The following is a 5,739-nucleotide window of genomic DNA, read 5'->3' on the forward strand; positions in this document are numbered from 1 at the left end:
GAATAAGGCTGAGAAGGCAACCTCCGCGGACCGCACAAAACAAACCGCGGCCGCAGAGGTCCACCACGGTTCGCACTAAATGGAATGCGGTCGCGGTGGCAAACTTCAGAGAGTACCTCACTTGGCCTTCACCGGTGTGGACCGCACAAAGTGCAATGCGGCCGCACTGGCAACTTCAGAGACTGTTCAGTTTTTCCAAAAATGTTTTGCACTGTATCAACACAGTCCCTGCAACATCTCACAACCAATTAGCTCAAAATTCAATCCTACACTACAAAGAAAATGAAAGAAAACAAGAAGAAAAAGACATGGGTTGCCTCCCAAGAAGCGCCTGATTTAACATCGCGGCACGACGCATGTTACCATCACATCACTTTGGATGAAGAAGTGCCACCACGTGGCTGTCATCAAATTTTCCAAGATAATGCTTGACCCGGTGCCCATTAACTCTGAAAACTTTACCTTTTTTGTTCCTTAGATCAAGAGCACCAAATAGGGTCACAAACACAATTTCAAATGGCCCACTCCACTTTGACTTAAGCTTACCCGGAAACAGACGTAACCGAGAATCGAACAAAAGAACCATATCTCCAACCTTGAACTCCTTACCCCGAGCATATTTGTTGTGAAGGTACTTCATTTTGTCCTTATACAGGGATGAAATTGAGTAGGCATGGAATCTAAACTCATTGAGCTCATTGAGTTGTTCAACACAAAGATTTGCCGCAACATCCCATTCCAAATTCAACTTCCTCAAAGCCCATATGGCCTTGTGCTCTAACTCAACCAGAAGATGACAAGCTTTTCCAAACACCAACCAATACGAAGACATACCAATCAGAGTTTTGTAAGCCGTCCGATTAGCCCATAGAGCGTCATCCAACTTTTTTGACCAATCGGTCCTATTAGCATTGATAGGTTTTGACAAGATGCTCTTAATTTCTCTATTGGAGACTTCCACTTGACCACTAGCTTGAGGATGATAGGGGGTAGACACCTTATGATTGACACCATACTTGGAAAGTAACGTGTCGAAAGCCTTGTTGCAAAAGTAAGACCCTCCATCACTAATAATCGCACGAGGAGTGCCAAACCTTGTGAAGATGCTCTTTTTAAGAAACGCAACAACACTCCGGGCTTCATTATTAGGCAAATCCATGGCTTACACCCATTTTGAGACATAGTCAACCGCCATGAGAATGTAAGTATTCCCACAATATCCAACAAATGGACCTATGAAATCGATGCCCCAAACATAAAAAATATCCACTTCTAGAATCGTATTGAGAGGCATCTCATCCCTTTTTGAAATTCTGCCCGCTCTTTGGCACTCATCACACCTATTCATCAAATCACCCGCATCTTTGAACAAGGTGGTCCAATAGAATCCACAACTAAGAATTTTCGAGGCGGTCCTCACCCCACCATGATGGCCACCATAGGGTGAAGAATGGAAAGCCTCTAATATACTCAATTGTTCTTCCTCCGGGACACATCTACGAATCACACCACCCGTGCAAATCTTGAACAAGTATGGCTCATCCTAATAGAAATCCAAACTATCCCGCTTGAGCTTCTTCCTTTGGTTAGAAGAGAGCTCACACAGAATTATTTCGGTAATGAGATAATTGGCAACATCGGTAAACTATGACATTCCATTCATTGACACCGCAAGGAGTTTCTCGTCGAGAAATGAATCATTTATCTCAAGGCCGTCACAAGGCCTCCCCTCCTCCTCCAAACGGGACAAGTGGTCCGCCACTTGATTCTCACTACCTTTCCGGTCAATAATTTCTAGATCAAACTCTTAAAGAAGTAACACCCATCTCATCAATCTTGCCTTGGAGTTTTTCTTGGTCATCAAATACCTAATGGCGGCATGATCGGTGTGCACTATAATTTTGGCCCCCATAAGGTAAGGTCGGAATTTTTCCATCGCAAACACAATAGCCAACAATTCTTTCTCGGTGACTGTGTAGTTCCTTTGAGCCTCATTCATGGGCTTGCTTGTATAGTACACCGGATGAAACATCTTGCTAATCCTTTGGCCCAAAACAGCCCCAACCGCAACGTCACTAACATTGCATATGAGCTCGAAAGGCAAGCTCCAATTTAGTGCGGTAATGATGGGGGTAGAAGTCAACTTGAGCTTGAGAAGCTCGAATGCTTGCATACAACTCTCGTCGAACAAAAACTTTGCATCTTTCTCTAGCAACTTGCACAAATGGTGTACCACTTTAGAAAAATCCTTTATGAACCTCCAGTAAAAACCCGCGTGCCCAAGAAAACTCCTCACCCCTTTGACAGAAATAAGGGAAGAAGCCTTGAAATCACCTCTATCTTGTCTTTGTCAACCTTAATTCCTCGCTTTGAAATTTTGTGACCCAACAATATACCCTCTTCAACCATGAATGACATTTTTCCCAATTGAGTACGAGTTTTGTGTCTTCACACCGAACCAATACTCTATCCAAATTTTTCAGACACTCATCAAAAGAATCCCCAACCACACTGAAATCATCCATGAAAACCTCCAAGATATCTTCCACCATATCAGTGAAAATAGCCATCATGAAATGTTGGAAGGTCGCCAGAGCAGTACACAATTCGAATGGCATTCGAGAGAAAGCGAATGTGCCATAGGGACATGTAAAATTTGTCTTCTCTTGGTCCTCCGGGGCAATTAAAATTTGATTGTACCCCGAGTAACCATCCAAGAAGCAATATAAAGCACGCCCCGCAAGACGATCTAGCATTTGGTCAAGGAATGGCAATGGGAAATGGTCATTTTGGGTCACCTTGTTTAGCTTCCGGTAGCCCATACATACTCTCCACATGATGACCGTGTGAGTAGGAATGAGTTTATTTTTGTCATTGGTCACGACAGTCATACCGCCCTTCTTCGGCACACATTGCACCAGAGAAGTCCAAAAACTGTTAGAAATAGGATAAACAACACCGGCGTCTAACCACTTGATAACCTTTTTCTTCACCACTTCTTGCATCGCCTCATTTAATCTTCTTTGATGCTTCAAGGAAGGCTTTGATCCTCCTCCAAGATAATTTTGTGCATGAAAAATGCGGGGCTTATTCCCCGAATGTCAGTTAGAGTCCATTCAATTGCCCTTTTTCACTTTTGAAGCACTGCCAAAGTGGCCTCAACCTACATGTTAGTAAGGAAAGAAGAAAGAATAACTGGTAAAGTAGAATTTGAACCCAAGAATTCATACCTGAAGTGAGGAGGAAGTGGCTTCAACTCCAACACTGGTGGCTCCTAAATTGATGGCTTTGTTAGTGGAGTTTTTCGATTTTCAAGATCCTAAGATAGCTTCCTCGGCTCATAAGACTAAGAGCCCATCCCATGTAGGGCATTAACACATTCCACTCTACTAGCATCATCATTGACATCTATGTTCAAGGGCACTGCTTCAAAAGGATCTTCCACGTTGATCATAGCACTGGTATCATCCACAATCACTGATGTTACAAGGTCTACAAATGAGCACACCTCGGTGCTATTGGGCTGCTTCATAGATTTGCAAATGTGGAAAATGACCTTTTCATCTCCCACTTGGAAAGTGAGCTCACCCGCTTCGACATCAACCAATGCCTTCCCCGTTGCAAGGAAAGGTCTGCCCAAGATAATTGGAACCTCATAGTCTACCTCACAATCCAAAATCACAAAGCCGGCCGGTAATATGAATTTGTCCACCCGGACAAGCACATCATCAATAATACCCAAAGGTCGCTTCATCGATCGATCCGCCATTTGAAGTCTCATTGAAGTTGGCCTAGGTTGCCCGATACCCAAAGTTTTGAAAACCGAGTAGGGCATCAAATTGATACTAGCTCCCAAGTCACAAAGATCTTTAGCAAAATCCGCACTCCCAATGGTGCAAGGAATGGTGAAAGCACCGGTATCTTCAAGCTTCGGGGCCATTGAATGTACTATAGCACTAACTTGGTGAGTCATCTTTATAGTTTCACAGTCCATAGAACGCTTCTTTGTAACCAAGTCTTTCATGAATTTTGCGTAGCCCGGCATTTTTTCAAGTGCCTCCTCCAGAGGCACATTAATAGATAAGCTCTTCATCATGTCAATGAACTTTTTAAACTGATTATCATTCTTCTGCTTTGCGAGCCTTTGAGGATAAGGTGGGGGTGGTCTTGGCAAAGGTGCCAAGGCTTTTGGCACAACCGGCTCTGGCACGTCAATGATGTGTTCCCTAGACGGGTTCACATCGTTTTGGGTTTCCACCTCGACTTATTCCATATCAATCCTTAATTTATTGTTCACATTTACATAAACCACATCTTCACTACCAAAGGGACTTCGTCCTCTTGCAACTCAACATCATCATCCACGACTTGCTTTTGCTTAGAGGCATTCACATCACCGCCTCTCCTACTTCTTGTTGTGACCGCCATAACATGATTGTTCCCACCCTTTGGGTTCACTACTGTATCACTTGGTAGGGCACCCTTCGGGCGAGTATTCAATGACTAAGAGATTTGGCCTAATTGCACCTCCAAGTTTCGGATAGAGGTGTTGTGAGAAGCCAACTGTGCATCGGAATCCGCATTCCTCTTCATCATCTGCTCGAACATCATTTCAATTCTGCTCATATCATTACCAGAAGAACTAGGACCTTGAGAATGGAAATGGGGTGGATTGTTCGGTTGTTGGTATATTGGGGGCCTTTGAAAGCCTTGCCCCCGATTGCCTTGGTTTCCATTGTTGTTCCACCCACCTTGATTGTTGTTGTTGCCCCAATTTTTGTTATTTCCATTCCAATTGCCTTGGTTGTTATGTTGATTACCCCAATTGTTGTTTTGGTTGTTGTTGTTCCAATTACCACCACCTTGTTATTGATTGCCCCAATTTCCTTGGGGTCGCTATTGTTGGTTTGAAGAGTTGCCTCTATTGCCTTGATAGTTGTTGACATATTGTACCTCCTCACTTTGGTCATCATAACCATCATTTTGACACCCATCATATTCATCAACAAAATGCTCGGAATTTCCTTGATTTTGTTGCCTCCTTTGCTTTCTCTTGTTAACAAGCATACTAACACCCTCCATGGCATTCACTTGGCGAGGATTCTGAACTTGTTGCAACTGTTCCTTAGCCAATTGATTCATCGTAGTGGTAACTTCACTTATCGCTTGCCCATGATCATGTAATTCCTTATGCAAATGGATAACCGTTGGGTCACCTTGAGGTACATTTGCTCTACTCTGCCATGCTGAAGAAGTGTCCGCCATTTCATCAAGTACATCACATGCCTCCTCATAAGAAAGTTTCATAAAATTTCCCTCGGCCAATTGGTTAACAATGCATTGATTTATAGTATTTATGCCTCGGTAGAAGGTTGTTGGATTATGGCCTTGGTCATATCATTATTTGGGCACTCCTTCACCATCGTTCTATATCGCTCCCAAATCTCATGCAAAGGTTCTGTTGGCTCTTGCTTGAAGGCTAATATTTCATCTCGAAGTACCACCATATGACTAGGAGAGAAGAATTTGGCAATAAACCTATCCGCCAACTCATCCCAAATTGTGATGGAATAGTTGGGGAGTCTCTCGAGCCAATCCAATGCCTTTCCCCGAAGTGAGAACGGGAAAAGTCTCAATCTCAACGCATCCTCGGACACATTTGTTTGTCTGTTTGCTCCCCCAGCATATATCTACGAACCCATTGAGATGTTTGTAGGCATTTTGATTTGCAGCACCTGT

Source organism: Nicotiana tabacum, chromosome 3 (assembly GCF_000715075.1).
Source record: "Nicotiana tabacum cultivar K326 chromosome 3, ASM71507v2, whole genome shotgun sequence".
Lineage (NCBI taxonomy): Eukaryota > Viridiplantae > Streptophyta > Magnoliopsida > Solanales > Solanaceae > Nicotiana > Nicotiana tabacum.